The 21,784-nt window shown below is 38.3% G+C and overlaps 1 protein-coding gene across 1 annotated transcript in view; it reads left to right on the top strand.

Annotated features, from left to right (window-relative positions):
* The window catches only part of LOC139128656 (uncharacterized), a 110,454-nt gene that overhangs the window by 47,307 nt on the left and 41,363 nt on the right, over nucleotides 1-21,784 (top strand). The window lies entirely within an intron of this gene.

The following is a 21,784-nucleotide window of genomic DNA, read 5'->3' as shown; positions in this document are numbered from 1 at the left end:
TACCTGCATATAGAAAGGTACGCACAAACATATGAAAGTGTAAAGCTAAGAATCCTTTCACTTCTGTCTGAAGATTGCAGGGTGCATGTCGCCCTCATAATCTCACATTTCTTTTCTTGATATCCAGACGTACTAGGAATACTTTCTGTATTGCCTGCTGTTTCTGTTACGTGTTCTACCGTTGACGACACAAGATCTGCTCGGACGAGAATATATTCACATCAACGTGATGGTGACTGTCATACTATACTCTCATTGTCTGTAATATTCTCTTTTAACGTCGCATTTTCCTGCATTTCCAAATATCTTTGAATGTACAATCATTCGATAAGTCTTTCTTTCTACATGTATTTTCTCCGTCCCTCTCCTTTGCCTGTAATATTTCATCTAATTTAAAATTTAGACAAATATATGCACGCTCATATCACACAAGCTCATTTATTTACTAATGCACTCAAAAGGCTGTGTCCTATATGCGTACCTTTTTGCTCACAGTAATCCTTTCTTCCCTCATGGTTTCATTCTTTTCAGTGGAGGCGTCTTGCATGTCGGTGGTTAAAGTTGTAATGAAAGCTTCATTAGCAACTTTTAGATCTCCTGCAACCTGTTCTATGATATGCTGTCTTATCTTTGTCGCACGTTGCAATGCCGTTTGATTTTTCCTTTTGACGGACGTTATTCGTTTGGCAATCTCTGCCGGATCTCTGTCCATGTCTATGGCACATTCTTGTGCTTCGATGATACCAAAGTGTGTATTTACTATCTCCTTACTGTGGGATCTTCGAGGATAGACAATGGGTATCGCTGCGCACATAGCTGCAAGAGTGAGATTTGCATAACTCGTTGAATTGATGAAGGCGGAATTAGCACAGATGAGAAGAGAACAGTTCGCGATTAAATTCTTCAGTAGTTGTCACGTACGTAGGCGTGATCTTCAATGCAGGGCTTCTCTGCAACTTTTCCACGATTTCTTCCTCTTTACTTGGTGGTATTCCTATAATTTTCCACGCCGGTGGTGTTTCGTCAAACTGGTCAAGATTTTCAGCGACTGTGTTAATGGCACTAATGATGACATCGAGTTTCTTTGGATCTTCAAATTCGTATTCTTGGACGATGGATAAAATTTGGAATGCTTCGTGTTCAAGAATTGGTAGCTTTTCTGATCTTGAGGAGGATAAATACTCCTCAAAAACCGTGGGAGAAAGCAGCTTTTGGAAAGAGTCAGGATAAAGTCGCTTATATCTTGCGTAAACTCTTTCTTCGACTGAAAATGAACACTTTGCATTCTTAAATTCATCTGACATGATTCGCTTTCGAAATTCCACTTCCTCCTTACTACAGCCGACAATTAAAGGCGTTATGTCATCTTTATCAAAGAGATTGATCAGATAACAAGACGCCTTTGGAAACACCTTGCACGTGATTTGAAAGGCAGCTTCTGAGGTGAACGGACTGAAGCCAAACACGAATTTGACATTTGCTAATTCTTCTAGCTTTGGATAGTGTACGTTATGGTACATCAACCAATCACGATGCGGCTCTCGAAATTTAAATGCGCCTGTTTTTGTTGGAAGATGAAGTGTTACGCCAAGTTCCTCGGCTTCGCGTTCCTCTTCTTCTGTTGCTTGTAGAGCTGTACAATGGACAGATATTCCCATGTCTTGTAGTAGTCTGATTACCAGATGAAGACCATCGGAGACTCCTCCATGAATTGGTGGGCCCCATCGATCACATACGATCAATGCCTTGTTTACCTTACTCCTTTGTGTAAAACAAGTATATTTGACAATTGGTTGGCATTCATAAACACCGTTGTGTGTATATACTTACACTTCATTTTTGCTTGTTTATTAATTAAACACCTTTGCCTGGTGGCTCAAAAGTATCAGACCCGTGGACACGTTGTACACTATTCACGATAGAGTCATTATCTGAATGACGAAAATAATCATATTTGTAATGCAATTTGTCACCCTAAGGCAGTCTTTTTATGGGCCTTAAACTTTGATACCTTACAGCGAGATAATTACGGTGGGTCAAATTACATATACCCCTCTCGAATATTGTGTGATCCTAAAGGCATGTGATGTCACATTTTCTGTTTCTAAAAACTTTACACTTTAAAGGCCAAAGCTTTCTGGGTTCAGTAGGGTACGACGTATCATCAGGAAAGGAAGGTTTTATGCATGTGTCATGTTATAGCGTCTGTCAAATTTGTAAATCCATGGAGATTTTTTGAGTCAGTTGTACAGTGGTAATATCGGAAAAAGCTAATGGATATACTGATCACGTCAAATGGAAATGGCGCCCTTATTAATTGACAGAAAGCCAGAATATATATTTGTTTCAAAGAATCGATAACACCTTGCGTACATCTGGTCTGGTCTCTTGCCCCACTTCTACCGCTGGCTGCGCTGCTCACGAAATATAGTTATGTATCGGCTAAAGTAACATTCCTGTCATTGGTTCCAGAGTGCAGCTATCTTCGAACTTAGACTTTGTTTGCCCAATGAAGGGAATTTTAGCTCCATGGTGTGCCCGACCAAGCATGTTTCTCGACATTGAATGGAAAACGGAAAATTTATGGAATAATGGCCTCTATGCTAATGTCTGTCGCCTATCGAGGTCATCGCACGGAAACTGCACTAGCTCGAGTGCACAACGATGTGTTTGGTGCCTTTGATGAGCGTTGTGATGTCATTTTAATTCTTCTTGATCTTCCTGCAGCCCTAAACACCATGATCGACCATGAATTCTTTATACACAGACTACGTGGGTTTGGAATTGATGGTACTGTACTTAATTGGATTATCTCATATAGTTATATTTTAGCGTCAGAAAACAATGACAGCATGTGTTTGGTCGATGATGTCGGATGTTTAGTTGCTTGCTTCTGGTGTTCTACAGATTTCAGTCCTTAGCCTTGTGCTTTTCAGTCTGTATATTGCACCCTTTGAGGATACCATAAAAACGCATGGTTTAGATGCTATGTTTTACGCTTATGATTCCCAGCTTTATGTCACTTGTTCTCGTGTCCCGTGACTCTGCACCCATTATATAAATTGAGAACTGTGAAAAGGAGATTCAACATTGAATATGCAACAACATGTTTGCCCTTAATAGCAGCAACAAACGGAAGTGAAACGTTTTTCCTCAAGTTTAGTGTCGTTCACGTCCCTGTGATATACAAGTTGGCAGTGTCAGCGTTCATTCACCACCTGTTGTTTGTGATCTTGGTGTCCCTCTAGATGCGTCAGCATCTATGTCTGCTCATGTCGCAGGTTTGTCTAAATCAGCTTCATTTGCTCTTTGGAGAAATCGAAAATATGCAAACTTCTTGAGCAAAGGACGACTGAAAACTAGTTTATGCTTTCATGACATCAAGAATGGATTACTGTAACAGCTTGTTTTCTCTCAGCTTACCCATTGGTCAATTTAAGAACCTACAGTTGATTCAAAACTCTGCCGCACGTCTGATATCAAAAACCAAGAAATCAGATCATATTCAGCCAGTCCTGAGTAACTTGCATTGCTTACTGTTCGCAATCGAATCGAGTAAAATGTATAAATTTCAAGGTTGAAGCAATAATGTTGTTTAAAGAGGTCTTCTTCATTCGCACTCATGTTCATACCCTTCGACGCGATCCATTTCTGAAAATGTCAAGGTTGAAACAATACCGCACCATGTTGTTTAAAGAGCTCTTATTCATTCGCACTCCTAGTCATACCCTTCGATCCCTTCTTAAGGTGCACTTAGTCTGCACCAGCCAATGGACAATACGTCGCTTTATGGTTGCATATCTTTCTCTTCTTGCGCCCAACGGCTATGGAAAAGTCTTGCGCAGAAAATCCGGTGATTTGACAATAAATAATAATAATTTAATATTTATTTCTTACACGCACTACACATACGTCTCAGTGCGATTTACATATTTTAAAAGAAACAAACAAATACTAAAAACCAGCAAAAGCAATAAAAGAAAAACGAAAATAAACAATGTCAAAACTGTCAGCACCTGTACCATTCTCGTACAATAAACAAAAGACGGTGATAAAAATTTAAAAAGTTAATTCATTATAAAAAATGAAATAAAACAAAAGACGGTGATAAAAAAATTATGAAAGCAGTAGAATAAATTAAAAAGTCCCAGTTAAAAAGTCCTAGTTAAAAAGTCCCAGTTAAAAACCATACAGAAGATGATCCTAAAAACTCAATCACCAATAGAACTGATTAAAAAGATGAGTTTTTAAAAGACGTTTAAAACAGTCCACAGATCTGGCGTTGCGAATCACTGGCGGCAGCGAATTCCACAGAGCAGGTGCACAAACAGAGAATGCTCTCTGCCCGTATGCCTTATTAAAGTTTCCATGAGGTGGCACCAACCGCAAAGAGTCAGCTGATCTGAGATCTCTGACTGGGGTGTAGATTTCAAGTAAATCAATTAAATAAAGTGGTGCGAAGCGATGAATGGTTTTATAGGTGGTTAACAAATTTTGAATTTGATGCGAGCATCAACCGGCAGCCAGTGCAGATCAATGAGAACAGGTGTGATGTGATCAAATTTCCGAGTCCGGGAGACGAGACGAGCCGCAGCATTTTGAAGTGATTGTAGGCGATCCAGCTGAGTCTTATTAACACCATACAGGAGACTATTGCAATAATCAAGCTGAGACGTAATGAATGCATGAACCATCTTTTCCGTTGTAGGTTTGTCCAATAATGGACGGATCTTGCCAATTCTAGATAGTGCATAGAAACCTTTCCTGCAGACATGGCTAATATGATCAGAAGCAGAACCGTCGTTGTTGAGCTTAACACCTAGATTTCGAACTGAAGTGGACGGGGCAATATCAACCTCGCCTATCCTAAGGCTGGAAATTTTCACCGCATCTGATCTCAGGCGTGACGAAAACTGAATCACCTCTGTCTTATTGTCGTTGAGAATCAACATATTGGATCTCATCCACCTGCGAATTTCATCTACGCATAGCTCAAGAGAAACTTGAACTTCATCAGGTCTCTTGCACACGACATAAATCTGCGAGTCATCCGCATACAACATAGAGTTGAAGTCATGCTTGACAATGATGTCTTCAAGTGGCGCTGTATACAGTGTAAAGAGAATTGGTCCCAAAACCGAACCTTGGGGGACGCCATATGCCAATTTTATTCATTTAACGATGATGAGTTGTATAATGCACAGCACCTATATAGTTCTAAGGTTAGGATAATATATTCTACAATCAACTTGACTCTACCATTATAATAGCCCAAGGTATTGACTTCACTTATCGAAAACTTCAATCATACTGCAAATTACTTTATAATGACCTTTACAAATCAAGGTAGATGGACAATGAAAAATTGAATTCGTGGGGAATACCTGTTCGATTTACATTGAACATTGCAGGGCACTAGTGTCACCTCAAATATCATATGTATATATATAATATTATTATTATATTTTAAAGTTTATTTCAGACAATGTGTCCATATCAGCATTACACAAACAAAAGAAAAAATAAACGGAATTGATCAGAAACAAAAAAAATCACAGAAAGAAGAAACAGAGAGAATGAGAACACTTTATATATATATATATATATATATTATATATATATATATATATATATATATATATATATATATATATATATATATATATATATATATATTACTCAGCAAAATTGTTTAAGTGTTTTGGTGTTTCTCAGTTTTTATAGTATTTTTAGACCTTCAGCGCTGTAAGAGGGCTTTTAAACAGACACACTGTTCTTGTGGAAATTGTTGTCTGTAGTGAGAAATTTGGGCCATATTTCGCGGTATAGAGTGCATAGCCTGGCTAGCTTTCTCTACTGGGCGTCCGCTTGCTGGTCCTTGGAGCTTACCTTTTGCTCTTTACCTTGGTACTGCCTCGTCTGCAGCCATTACCACTTAGGCGTTCAACAGATACTCTTGTCCTGCCTTCAAAAGTACTTGATCTTACGTCAGAGCTTGCCATATCCACTCCTGGTCTGAGAAAATCAAGGTCAAAGACGACTCAGGCCTACTCGTATGACGTGACTCTAAATAAGGATAACCTAGAATGGTGGCTGGTAAAAACAAACTTTAACAGTCTCAGAGCTTAATAACTCCGAACACACAAAATGCTAACAGAGGCGGTGCCTTGTTGTCAAGTGTCATGCACGCAAGTGCCGAGCGGGCTGTACTGTGAATATTTAGGGGCGGCCGAGGGGTATGAGGGACTGAATAAGCATTCAAATAGGATTTTATCTGAGAGGAGGGCTAAAGGGTTGAGTTATTTTCATGACAATAATACTTAATGAATACAGAGAGACTATCGATAACTGTTATGGAATCCTAAAAGCGAAACAGAACCCTAGGTGAATAATAAACTCCCTTCTAGATCTACCAGTGTAGAAATGGGTCGTAATCAGGTGCGGCCAACAAATAATTCACTTTTAAAGGGGTCCTCACTGTGATAAGATATATTGTGCACGATAAGCAGTGTGAACTGACTAATTTTAAGTCAATAAGGTAATTAATTAGCTGTTCATGATTTGCCCTCCCACTAAAAGAATTTCGACCTACCCTCCCGCTCTCAAACTTCATTTTTACCTACTCCACACTTATTGTTGCCTGTTTCCCCTGCCTACTATGGATTTTGGAAGCTCCCCTGCCCTCTGGCGAAACAAAAAACTTGCCGATTTCCCCTGCCCTCGAAAAAAATCCCCTCAAAATTTTGTCATTCCTTTTCCCCTGAAGGCACGAAAAGTACTTGCCCTGTGTCCAAATCCCCGGAAACGCCATGGCCCAACTTCCCCTGTCCCCATTTTAAAGTAGCTTTCCCTCTCCTCGTTTTTCGCCAAGCCCTGTCTCCAGGACAATCAACCAATATCTGCCTTGCCCTACAAACAAACACTAAAATTTGCTCCCCTGCCACTTAAAAACATGTCGCCTGCCCGAGCAAATTTAAAATTTCCCCTGCCTTCAAAAATCGGCCATGGAACAGTTTTTTCGATGAATAGCTCCGTTGGCCGCACCTGCGTAATGTTCTGTGACGCATTGTATCGGCAACATAAAAGCTAAGACGAACCGGGGACAACAAGACCCAGTAAGTCAGCAAGAGGTAGTCAAATTTTGACACTAACGCCGCACCCTTCCTTCTCGTCAAGCGGCAATGTAAGACTCTTCATGTTCACAGCGAAATGTACAAGAACCTTTGCCATATATTGGACTTGCTAACGTTTCTATTGCTTGTATTCACAGTTCCTCTTGAACATGTGTGCACTATGAAAATATCTTTCTTGACGCAACGAGCATAAAACGAAAACTATTTACGATAGAGGCGTTCGTCGCTCTTGCTGACAACGCACCTTCTTCTGAAGCAAACTTGTGGAATTTAAAGAACGTATCTACACCGTGAGCGGGGTCTCGGTGTCACCGGCTTATCTGGGGTCACCGTGTTTTCCGCGTTTTATTGATTATCTGACCTACAGCGCAGATCGTCTCGGCCAGATTAAGACCCGAGATATGAAACGTGAATTAATGGCCAAGACCATTAATTCATTTTCGCGATGGTTTCAATTATCTGAAAGCGGTATCGAATATAAGCATGGTCACCCATTCATTCAGTATCTTTAACCATTTCAGGCCTAAAACCCTATATATAGGGGTAGCTCTGGTAAGTTACCAGAAGGTCAGGCCTGAAAGGGTTAAACATTTCAAACATTATATAAATAATATCTCGTATCAAACAAAATCCATGAAAAATGGGCGACTTTGTCCCTTTAAGTTTGGTAGAATAAATGCATTGTATAGAGTTTGTTAAGGACACACTTTGGAACAAAATATCGAAGACGTGAGATAAAGTGACAACTCCAAGTTCCTACGAGATTTTCAATATATATAATAATATATATATATATATATATATATATATATATATATATATATATATATATATATATATATATATATATATATATATATATATAAACAGATTACTTCAAGTACAAAGTAATGAAATCTATTACTTAAGTTTCATGCATCTTGCAATCCTCAGATAGACTCTATCTGAGGATTGCAAGATGCATGAACTTCGATATATATATATATATATATAAATATATATATATATATATATATATATATATATTATATATATATATCGAAGTTCATGCATGAACTTCGATATATATATATATACTATATATATTATGAGATTTCAATATATATATATATATATATATAATATATATATATATATATATATATATATATATATATATGTATGTATACTTAATTTGATATTTTGATATTTTGTATTTTATATTCACATGTATAGACATTTTCATCCTCGTACTTCCAGCACTATGCACTACTTGAACCGTCACTTTTCTTGGTCTGAGTGTTCCTGTGTTGTCAACTTAACCCAGACTTTAAGCAATGCTTGGTCTCGGGCGTATTTTCCCCCATATCCCATTTATCCGATGTCTGTTATCTGTATTATTGGACCTAAAGTGACAAGAATACCCGAATAAGACGACAAAGACACAAAGTTGATATATGTAATATCATGACGAGTGCTGTATGAGCGAATTGTACCAAACTCAAGTGAATAACGACTGCGGCGGGGGTTATTGCCTAATTGCAGCACAGCCACCCTCCCCTCCCCTCCCCTCCCCATGATAGATCTATCACCGGACCATAATTTCAGGCGTTGACATACATGTTCTTTCCTCCTCCATGCTGTTGCTGCACAGCGCTGTTTTTGTGCAATGCAGAGAAAAGGATGGCGAGTTTGTTGCTCAGTTAAAATCTGCTGAATAAAGTTTTTTTTCGAATTTTAAAACAAATGATCAGCATCGTGAATATTCCATAATCGGCTGTCACGTGCACGTTTGTCTACTCATTTCACATACAAAGTACAAAAAGAAGTGTTTCGTGATTACAGTTACCACCATTACATTGTTCCCGACGAATAAGTCGGAGTATAGGTAGCGTACTCACTTGGCCTGAAGGCGATGCAACTAGTTGCTTTCAGATTAGTACATCGTCTCCACTTCACTCTCACATTTTCAGGCGAATGTTCAGAAATACACTAAATATATTGCAAGCAGCCAATTAATCGCAATCTTTTTCTACGGTATTTACCTTGCGTGTTTTGATATTTATCACCCTTATATTGTTCTTTTACTTTACACAATTTAACGTAAAATGCGAATGCCGTTAGCAGTGCAGTTTGTATAACGACCCGTATCCAACATTAGTTCACAAAATGGATCGCCCTGTGATGATTATCGATTCCAGCTGGGAGTTTTTTTTTTCTCGTATGTTAAAAACTGAATGCATGTGTAAATATCTCAGTGTCCCATCATCTGTTCTGATGGTGGATAGACTGGTGACCTGAACGAGGTCATTCGTATCAATCACAACACGGCCATTACCGCTATCCAAAAAGAGCGCTGTCAGCAATCAGCCGGCAGCTTCTGTACTATATACAAAGTTGGAAAATAAACAAGAATTGTCAATAAAATTAAAAGAAGTACATTTATCGGTGGTAATTTTCAACTTACTTAAGTGAATTGTAGTCACTCGGATTAAAATGTAAACTGAAGGGTTTTGCGGTGACGATAATAAACGAATTGCTGAAGCATTACACTGTTGTTAGGTATAGACTGTGTTAGAGGAAAATCAAGGTTAACTTCAAATATCAACAATATCTTTCAGGGCAATGACGGTTATTTATTTTACTTTTTATTGTTCCACACGGCTCTCTTCTTGAGTTGGTTGTGTTACCCGGTAAAACTAAAATTCGTTGTTTTTCAAAGTTTGCTGTCTTTGACTTCTCATAGAAATTGAGTTTAATTTTCATTATACCTATAAAAGCACATTGTAATGAAGAACACTGACTATTTCAGACACACGTGTTTGACATGTCGTAGTTTCAAAATTATAGTTCGTCGAGAGATCTTTTAAACGGCTTGTCACACTCAATGCAGCAGCACAAAACGTGAATAGCAGACTTCTAACATGCATGAACTCACATCTGTCTCAAACTTGACAACTCAGTTATTAGCGTTAAGGCCAGCAATTCTTGAAGGAGCAATTGATATATTCATCATTTGCAATTTATTGGCAATAAACAGATAAGTATCAATACAAGATGCATTTAATGGTTGTCAGGTTTTGTGTGACCGTAAAAATGAACCAGTCGGCCACGTTTGACCCCTTCAATCGAAACATCATGATTATCTAATGCATAATCCTCTCTATGATTCCTGGCATCATGTTGTCTCATAACAAAACAGACATATGAACAATGGGGATGGCATACATGTATTCATTTTATACCCCCTTTGTTTCCTTAGCATTCTAGCCCCTCAGTATTTTGGAATGCGGCCAACGTGCTCTGAAGGAGGTGTTAACATTTGCAATGACGATCATAAACGAATTAATGAAGCTTTAACCTCAAATGTGAAGTACGCTATCTAGGGTCATGAATGGTTGTTTACTGTACTTTTTATTGTACACACGGCTTTCTACTTGAGTCAATAGTGTTTTAAACTAAAACTTAAATCTGTTGCCTTTGAAATGTGCTGTCTTTGATTTCTCATTGAGTTTAATTTTTATTATGTATGTACCGATAAAAGCACATTGTAATTAAAAACATTTATTGTTTTAGACATGCATTCCAACTTTTCCCCACACAGAAACTGGGCAGTTTGGATTATTCATACCTATCTTAATCCTACTGTTCGTAATGTTTATGTTTTAAACACATCTATCGCACACTTTTAACACCTTTCCCGGGTTCTTGAACCCGGTTGGTCAAAATTGGCTGTTCTGGCCTTTTTGATCACCCCTCTTAAAATGCTTGGATAGTTGACTTGGAAAACAATTAACATTAAAAGTTTCATTAGCAATTAAGCCAAACACCGGAAAACACAGAAAACATGGCTCATTACGCGTTCTCAGTAGGTGAAAAAGTTGAGGCCCTCGATGACTGTTACTGGTGGACAAAGGGTGCAGTGAAGAAAATAGTTGAAGTTGAAGAAGGACCGTGTCAGTATCTTGTCGGGTTCAACGGTTGGTCACCAAAATGGGACAGAATTGTCGATGAAATCATAGACTTTAAAAAAGGTTTTTAAAGTCTATGTGAAAATGAAATAAGGCCGCCAACAAAAGTAATTAGCACCTGACACTTTCAAAACGGTATTTATGGTGGAATTCTGGAGCACAGGCTAATTTTCCAAATCTACACACATTTAAGAAACTGCTCGCGGTCACCCATATAATGTGCTATGGACGTTGTAGAGATGTAGTAGTATATGCGCGTGGTGAGATAGTGTGCATGAATGAATGTGTTTTCGCCGTTGGGAAACGACGCGGTCACATTTCAATTGGACATGTGTACACCCCATATCCTCACGACTGATCGAGGCACAGCACAGGCTGGTGTTACACTCGCCCTGCGTACAATGCAGAATCCCGTAAACAGAAATCACTCTGTTTCCATGTACATAGACCTGACTTTTCCCACTGCGAACGCACGTACGCGTACAGAACACATGGCATAGTGCGCAGGGCTATAGGGCCTTAGCTCTACGTACAGGTCGTGTGTTCACGGCGTTGCACGTCCGCGGCCTCCACCACAGCGTTGCAGCGCCGTGAACACACATACCTGTACGCAGAGCTAGGCTATAGGGTTTACACCTTCGGTACACGAAACAGACACGGTTTTGACACCGGTCCGTAGTATCACTACACAGTGGCCTTAAATATCCTCTTTCAAGTTTCAACAAAACTGTGTGCATGTTTCATTCACAGCGTTACCGACGAACATATCACTGCACACGGGCACGAGCTTTAATTGGCGGCTTCAAATTGTCCCTTTCCAATGAACGTTAGTGTTGTATTTGTAGTGACATGTGTGGAACCAACTAATTTGTCATGCTTTGTAAAGAGTAAGTGACATGTATGGAACCAACAAATTTGTCCGCATGCTTTGTAAAGAGTAATTTTAATTCATTGCTCTTGTGTGGGGGGTTGTCAACCTGATGTAATCGCAAATCCTCAGATTTCCATCTGATATAAGTATGTACGTAAACAAGAAAAGTAAACTCATGAATTTCAATAGATATTGTGGCTATGACCAATTTCAGCCAGATTGGTCACAGCCACCACGTCTAAGTCTGTGTTGGGAAAAGTTGTCATGATGTGTTTCACGTGTCGTAATTTTTAAAGATCTAGTTTGACGAGAGATCGTTCACACGGCTTGTCACACTTAGTGCAGCAGCACAAAATGTGATTAGCCGACTTCTAACATGCATGAACGCACATCTGTCTCAAAACTTGACAACTCGGTTATGAGCGTAAAGGATAGCAATTCTTGAAGGAGCAATTGATATTCATGATTTGTAACTTTATTGGCAATACATCACAGTATCAGTACAAGACACATTCTATGAGTGTCAGGTTTTGTGTGGCCGTTAAATGAACAACTTGGCCACGTTTGACCCCGATGGTCGGAACTTCATGAAAATCTGCCGTCAAATCGTTTCTATGATTCCTGGCATCACGTTGTCGCATGAAAAATACCAACATGTTAACAAAAAGATCCGTTGGATGACATACATGTATTCATTTTATACCCCGTTGGTTTCCTTAACATTCTAGCCCCTCCAGTATTTTGGAATTCAGCCAACGTGCTCTGAAGCAGGTTCTAACATTTGCAATGACGATCATAAACGAATTAATGAAGCTTTAACCTCAAATGTGAAGTACGACATCTAGGGTCATTAATGGTTGTTAATTTTACTTTTTATAGTACACACACCTCTCTACTTGAGTTGCTCAGTTGTGTTACCCAGTAAAATTAAAATCTTTTGCTTTTGAAATTTGTGTCTTTGACATAGAACATGAGTTTAATTTTCATTATGTATGTGCCGATAAAAGCCTATTGTAATTAAGAACATTGACTTTTCAAACACTTGTTTGACATGTCGTAATTTAAAAACTATAGTTTGATGAGAGATCGTTCACATGGCTTGTCACACTCAACGCGGCAGCAAAAATCCGAAACCAGATTTCTAACATGCATGAACGCACATCTGTCTCAAAACTTGACAACTCGGTTATGATCAGTAAGGGTAGAAGTTTCTTGAATGAGCAATTGATATTCATGATTTGTAACTTTATTGGCAATAGATAAGCTTAGATCACAGTATCAATGCATACTATGGGTGTTAGGTTTTGTGTGGCCTTGAAAAAGAACCTTTTTGCCACGTTTGACCCCTTTGATCGGAACTTCATGAAAATCTGCCGTCCAATCGTTTGATGAATTCCGGCATTATGATGCCGTAGAAAAACACCGACATGTTGACACTGGATCCATCCGGTATGACATATTCAATTTATGCCGCCTAGTTTCCTAAGCCTCCTAGCCCCCTCCAGTATGCAGAATGCAGCCTGCGAGTTTTGAAGTAGATATGCCGATGACTTGATGTTTTGTACTTGCAGCATCTTTAAACAAAACAAAACAAGACAAAAGAACAGAAACTAAACAGACAGACTGACTGACAGAGACAGACAGACAGGCAGGCAGGCAGGCAGGCAGACAGACAGACAGACAGACATATTGATGCATGACTTCGGAAATAACTAAATGTGATGTCATTCATGTGAATCATTAGCAACATCATGAAGATTACCTGTTCTGTATAATTCTGGTTTGTAAATAAAATGTTCTCAGCAACATCATCATTTATTCCCTCTACATGCCATTATTTCTCATCACTATGGCAATGAATTTTCTGATCAATTCTAAAGGACATTCACAATCATATGACGGTTATTTTTCACCGAATGCTTTAAGAAGTCGTGTAGGGGATGTCTCGACGTCGTCTCCTACACAAGGAAGTGTTTCTACATTCATATATCGATACAAGTAAATATTTGTGGTCTGACAAGAATCCGGTTTTTAAGAGGAAAATAAAAAAGACAATAGGTTCACCGGTACGACATGGCCGGCAAGACACGTTGATTCGCAGTTGACGTCGCGTAATGTTTCAACGTGCCAATAACTCCAGCTTGCAAGAAAAGTGCCGACCAGTGAGTACCGAAAGTAGAATCAACAAATGATGATAGAGTCAGCCATTATACCTATCACGAAATTATGAGTTATAAGAATACAATGTGAAACTCGCATAATTACATTTTTCTCCTACCCATGGCGTTAGTTTGAGAGATCCTTGTTGAGGTAAATTTGTATTTATTTTGTAAGACTTGTAGTCCATATCGTCATGATATGCCTCTTTATGGCAATCAGCGGGTAATATTACCCCCGCCTTCTGAACGGGGTTGTAACCTCTCACAGGTAGTCTTGTATATTAAAACACATGTCACAACAAGGTTTGCATTAAAATATGAAAACAATCTCTTCCCAGTACGAAAGCGGTAGAAAGACAGACTGTAATATTGCGGTAGTTAGGTTGACTCAGTTGCGATAACTCACGTAACAAAGTAACCAGAGGTGACTTTATTTCTGATCCCCGGTTATAATAATGTTGGGTAAGACAACGATGAGTGTCATGGATGACACTCGTCGTTGTCTTACCCAAATAATATTAACCGGACATATTTCAAGATCCATTAAGGTTCCAAGACAAGAAATTGACCATTTTAAACTAACAATTCTCTAGTGTTTAATAAGCTCAGAACCCCCGTAAATTATATATTTTCAGAAAGCGTAGATATAGGGGAACATTTTGAGTACCATAGTGTCACCATTGTTGACATAGCTATCACGTGACAGGTAATTTGCATAACCTTTCAAAAATCGGTTTTCCCTATGTTTTGTTTCAATGCTTTGAGATATGTGGCTGAAATTTGTGTGAGTGCAAGCTGTTCTGACGGTCTTCAAAAGTGTGTCTCAGAATTTTTTTAAACCTTCTTAAACAGTTTTTATGCCAGAAAAACTTCCAGAGCAGTGAATTTAACCGTAGTTGATTTCTTTAAAATTGTGCTCCAAAAAAACTAAGCAAGATATAAAAAATCTGAGACACACTTTGGAAGAGCGTTGTGACAGCTTGCATTCCAGCAAGTTTGAGTCAGATATTTTGAAGTATTGAGACAAAACATAGGGAAACCGATTTTTGAAAGGTTATGCAAATTACCTTGTCACGTGATAGTTATGTAAACAATGGTGACACTGTGGTTACCAAATGTTCCCGTATATCTAGGCTTTCAGAAAATGTATACATTACGGGGGTTCTGAGCTTATTAACTGTTAGAGAATTGTTAGATTAAAAAGGTCAAATTTCTTGTCTTGGAACCTTAAACAACTTCTTCCATGGAAATATAGAATGATGACCTAGAGTTTATTTGCTACGGCACATTATTTATATGCAAATTTTTATTCTCAGTACACCATTTAAAATACGTGGCAAATAAATAATCTATGCTCCACGGAGGTTCAAGTACGTGAATAAAACAAATCTTTGGGCCCAGAGTATCTAGTATCTTTATTACTTTATCAAATGCCATTTCACTTTACTAAACGCAAGGAAGAATAATTTCATCATCGGATCATGAAGAATCCATGGGAGCAGAGTCTGCGCAATTAGACTGAAAGCGTCCAACTGTATTACAGTCGTAGATACATTTAAACTTTCCCTTTACAAATTCATTCAACTCACTTTTTCATCTGAAATATCACAAGTACACGATGACAAATTAATCGACAAATTTCAACCGAGTCCTCCCATGATAAATAAACGCGTTCTTATCAGTAAATATCAGTGTTAAAGAGATATAGTCGTCGGAACTGCGCCTGTGCAAGTATCTTGTTTACAAAAAACGTATTTCGTGCACGATATCAAGATGCACCTCATCATCATAGCTGCAACATTTCAATTATACGATGATAGATTATGACAGACATGTTTTAACTGTCATCAATCACGATTGTGCCTTGGATACATTGTTGCCATGGGTCTTATGGGTCCCATACGACCTTTGAGCGCAGTTCCGACGACTATATCCCTTTAAAGTGGCGGTGTTTGGCACTGGACCATTTCGGGTCACGTACTTGAGACGAGACATAACACGAAATGAATCCATGTCAAACAGCCTGCCACTTGAAATGCTGCATGAGCCATAAAGTGGCCTTGAGAATTGAATGGTCTATTCAGTGCTGACGGTTTATCGTGCACACTAAACAATGTCAGAAGAACTGGAAATGTAGTTTGGTTTTACATTGTTTTGTGTTTTGGTGTGGATTCTATATATAATTGTGTAGTATATACAGTAGGCGTCACAGACGACTCATTCACAACTTTAATTCCCAACATGCAGTATGTTTTCAATATTCTCTCAACTTCTCTCAAATAATCGATACACTAGTATGCCGGTGTTCAAAGAGGTGGAATTAGTGATTTAGGTAATAAAACCCTTAAATTTGTGTCAAGGGTATGATAATTAATGTTACTTGGCTTGGTGCTTATTGAAAAGTCTCGCTACGCGTTTTTATATATCGCAAAATATCGCGCTACATTGTTTGGTGTATGTGTACCCAGCCAGTGTCGCACCAGCACTGCACCAGCATTGTTTTGACATACATGTGGTTCAGTGCATTAATACAATCATATAAAGTTATTACGAAAATACCGCAAATGATGCTTCGAACGGATGTGATTAGCCCAGCGTACAAGTCTGTGTGTTCCCGGCGTTGTGGTGGAGGGCGTATAACGCCGGGAACACACAGACCTGTACGCAGGGCTAGGATGCGATGCGCGGCGCCAATGTCCGATTGCATCCGCACCCCATGCGGTCTTTTCGTAATAACCTTATTATTATACATCTTACATTCGTGACTGGGGCATCAAATTGTCAGAGTAATGACCGTTTTCGTGCAATGTCAATAATTTATCTTCCAATTTATAGCATAACTGTGGAACGCTATTTCGGTCACACTTCTGCAAGTTCTGGATAGTGTGTGTGTACTGCATTGCACACCTACGTACAGAGCGCATGCGAGACATGTTCTGGCACGAATTGTCCAAAGAGTCCCTTGAAACCGTTCAACAGTGAACGCACAGATAAAGCCGCAGGGGATGGGGCGCCTTGAAACCGTACGGGAAATACCTTCGGAACGCCACAGAGTGCCCTCCAAGGCTATGCGGTTCTGTTTTTATTAGCGATGTTCTCCAATTTTGTCGATCGCCGTCGAGAAAACCCCAGCTAATAATAATCGCGACACGGCCTGATAGCATATAGATTCTATAATGTGCGCATTAATATGCTGTAAATGAACTTTTCATCAGCGGTGAGCTCACTGATTGGCTAAAGGAAACTTTTTACTATTCATATGCAAATATTTTGATGCAGCGTACCGATTTCACATTAGGCCGAACAAAAAAAGTGTACTGTTCTCATAACCCGACCTACCCTAGTTTTTACCTGCCGACCCTAAACTCTTAACAGCTACGTAAACACAGAATAAAAAAAAAAGAAAGGAAAAAAAACGTAAAACCACGCGTTTCCTACTTGGCATTTGAATTTTGCTTGAACGATGATGTCTTTTATGTTGTTTTTTTCCTTTTATATGGATGGTATATTTTATTTGAAATGTTGTGACCAGTGTTTGACCGCCCGGAGACCCTGAATAATGCACATTAAAAAATAAAAATATGTAGGAAAAAAATCCTGCCGACCTTTCTACCCTATTTTGAAAACTATGTCATCGGAATAGCACAATTTTTTTAGGCCTTACTGTATTTCCATCTCGACTAAGACAACAAAAACAGACACAACCAAAGACGTTCATGACAGAAATCTGAAATATTTTTGATACAACAAAATTGGTATTTAGAGTAACAAGATCAACTGTAGTAAAAATTCGAATGACTGAAACTTCAAAATTGTGCGCGAAATTAGATTAAAATCAGAGTCCGAGTATGGCTGTCAGATCTACGGTGAATGAAACACGGTGGTGCACCGTATTGCATGGACATCTAGCGAAGGAAGACGCTGTTAAGAGTTGTTTCCCATGGCCGCGATGTTGAATGTGAAATTGAAGACTCCTCCGGTGATTTGGTTTTAAACTTGCGTGCTACACCATTGCAAAGATTGCGAAGTACTGATCGCCGCGTTATCTGAGGAGCCGATCTATAGTATCACTCGCGTTGATGGCTTAAGACAGCTGTAGGTCCATAGCTGTAGTGTTTTCAGGCGGGATTCCTGCCTTTTACGGGCAGGTTTTGACTTTACGACTTTTTACCCTGCCACCACAAAGTCGTAAAAGTCAAAAGCAGCCCTAAAAGGCAAGCATCCCGTCTGAAAACACCACAGCTATGGACCCACAGCTAGACCAAAGACATTCGTCTTTGCCATGGCCAACACTGGTATTGCACTATCGCTTGTCGATGTGCTCGGTCACGGGTTGAATTTGTTATCAACCCCACTCAATATTACTCATTTGCCGTTCACCCAGTCGCTGAAAACAACAACTTCGCCACGCGATTTTTCACAACGGTGATTTAGTTTTTTTGCAACCTGACGAGGACTTTGACGTAGATGTCGACGGCTTATAGCTTTCGCCGGTACCGTTTTCATCGTAGTCACAGTTTTTTGATCCGTTCACTGCATGCGGAGATATTAGTTTCACTTCGATGATAAAATTCTGATTCAAAATGTTCGAAATAAATACAGTTTTGCCAATCGTAATAATCATTTTCCTCCACAGATGTAAATCCGCTTCAATATTTAGTATTGTTTAGAAGCTGCTAGCCACTAGACAATATTTACCAATAGAAAGTAGAACGGGATAATAACTTATTTGCATAATTTAGTGTGAAATAATTTCTTAACCATGGTTTTCTATGTATACGTTATTTAATGGCACGTCACCTGGTTTCAAAATGCTTTGCAGTTGGCAAAATACGTAAAATATTTTGCTGAACACAAGCAATCAGTAAATATTAATAGCAGTAATAATTAGCCCAATCAAAAGCTAAAATACTTAGAAAAGTTTCACAGTTTTTCAGAAAATGCAAATGCCAACTTTATTTCGCTGCCAACAGATTGGTAATTTGTAATACGTGGTGCGTTTGTAATAATATGATATACAGTGGTGACACGATGCATCGATGTATCGATGTATCGTATGTATAGATCGAGTTCACTGACAGTTTCTATGTATTTGCTTTCACCGATGAGGGCGCACTCAATCAACCTGCCACACGTTTTCGCATGGACTACCATATAACACGACGCGTCTAGGAATTACATTGTACTTATATAATGAAGATTGTGTGGATTATTTTGAATTTTTAAAAGTCGCGAATTTGGTTAAAGTTATTTGGAAACGTTTTTTTGTGGATTTCCATTCATCGGCAGCCCCTGAACCTTTTACCTATTGGCATAGAGTAAACCATCTGAATTACCCATAGGCCTACAGTGTCCGTTTTTTGAGATAGAGGGACCGTGACTGAAAGAAATGCACCCGTCTCTCAAGTCAGAGGCACATCGTTTTCAAAAACTGCATTTGTGAGGGATACGTTAATCAACCTTCGTAGGGAACAATTCAATTGCCCGATAATCATTAAAGACTTTTGATCGTCGACCATTCATATTGTTATAATTTCACGTGACTTAGATATGCTAAACTTACGAAATAAGTATGTAGACTCTAATCTCCAACTACAGTGTTTATGAATTAATAAGTCTTTAACAGCTCTTCCTGACACGGGTCTGTGAACAACTTATGCGACTTTCACATATCTTTCCTAGTAAGAAAATCGTAAAGCCTTTGGAATGGTAACATTTCTTTATTTTGTGATTGAAGAAAGAAATGTTACCATATGGCAACGTACACATTTACAGAAAGACAAGACACAAAGACGTATATTTATTATGACGAACACCAAGCTACAACAAAATAGACAAAATTTGATTTTTGTTTCAATCTTTTATTACTTCATTTGGAATTCAACAAGCTAATGTCCATGAGCTACTAATGGACTTTACAGTAACAATCTAGCGAGTGTATAAAAAGCGTTCTCAAAACGTACTTCCATCGATAATGACATACACCAAACATGTGACTTGTCAAATCTGTGCACAGTAAGCATTAATATTCATTTTACAGTCACGTGAAATATGTCATGAAAATCAAGAATTATTTTTGAATGCGAAACACATTTAGTTTTTTTTTTTTTTTTTTTTTTTTTTTTTTTTTTTTTTTTTTTTTTCTGGAACGCAGGTTAATTGGGAAGTTCAGTCAAGAAATTATCTACAGTATATGTTTGCTAAAATTAACAACATTTGTATAAAAAACACCATGAACGTGAAACTCCTGACAGGAAGGAAAGAATTTGATAACAATCAATACTGACACCAAGTAACATGTTTCTATGGGTATCGATGGCTGATCTGATACGACGTACGCGTTCTGTTCTTTAAGTAACAATTAAACGAGTTCAAGTCCAGAAAGTTACAATAGTACATTGTTTTGAAGAAGATATAGCTCTGAAAAATATGACGATCGTTAAAAAAAATGTAACTGTTGGTTTTCAATGCTTTTAAATACCTAACCGTATTCTTAAGTCATGACTAATACTACGAATAGAAAATTGCGTTCGACTTGTGAGACATATAAACCACAAACAGATATTGGTGAAAACCATACGTATTAACATAATTAAAAGTACAATACAAGTAAAAATAAAATGTGAGATTCAAAAACATCTTAACACGATAGATAACACTTCATCAAATCATTTACGATAGCAACGTGGCCGAGGAAATCATAGAGCGCTGGATTTAGAATACAGCCCAGAAAAATACATGCAAGCCAAAAATTAAAATATTCGGAAATAACATACTATTTTTTGGAAAAAGGTCAGAATATTTGGACAATTCTGAATACTTTGTATAGTTTTTATACTAACGCTACAATACATCATGATCTGAAAATATCTATATCTATGATAGGGTAACCAGAAATAGGTGTGAAAAATGGCATTAGGTATACGGCTAAGTGGTCAGAAAGAAGAGAGTAAACAAAAAAATCACCAAAGTCTTCAATATTTCTTGATTTAACCATCGTTTCGGGTACACGCGTGATAACAAATCTTAGTTCTCGAATGTATCAGTGAATGATAATCCTGCATAAATATAGGCTACTGTGATCAAACAATGAACACAGCTAGCTGTGCAACACAATAGGCTTACTTGGCAAGCGTACAAGGAAATAGTAAATTGAAAAAAAAGCGAAAACGTCTACAATCCAATTAAATGTCTTAATATATACACTCTTGTCATGATATTTTTTAAATTGCAATAAAACTATCAAACTCTAAGAAATACACTCCATTACAGATACTAATTGTTACGTGTACTTCTGCGCTGAAGCTGATGTAAAGCCAACCTCGCAAGCCTGACAGCAGACATTGTAATAGCGCCACATATCAAGGCCAACGTACTTGCGTAAGAGTTTTACAGTAATGTGAGTCGGCCGGTTGTACATCTCATAAAAACAGACCCTTTTCAAAAACAGAAATAAATACAAAGGTACTAAGGTCTCTTTTCTCTTTATGAATCAATAACATAACACCAAGCTATGTTACGTTTGCAAATTCGAACTTTGATATTTTGTCTGGGACTACCTTTTACTGTGGAAGCTGTCTAACGAGTAAAGCGTTCGCCTTCAGTCAAAACATTAACAGCTGACAGGTTGCCAGCTGAAGTCATGTGTGGATTTACTCCAAGAATTTCAAT

Source organism: Ptychodera flava, unplaced genomic scaffold (assembly GCF_041260155.1).
Source record: "Ptychodera flava strain L36383 unplaced genomic scaffold, AS_Pfla_20210202 Scaffold_63__1_contigs__length_709137_pilon, whole genome shotgun sequence".
In the NCBI taxonomy this organism is placed as follows: Eukaryota; Metazoa; Hemichordata; class Enteropneusta; family Ptychoderidae; genus Ptychodera; species Ptychodera flava.
Note: the sequence above shows the minus strand (reverse complement) of the source record. Positions and strands in the feature narration are given on the sequence as shown.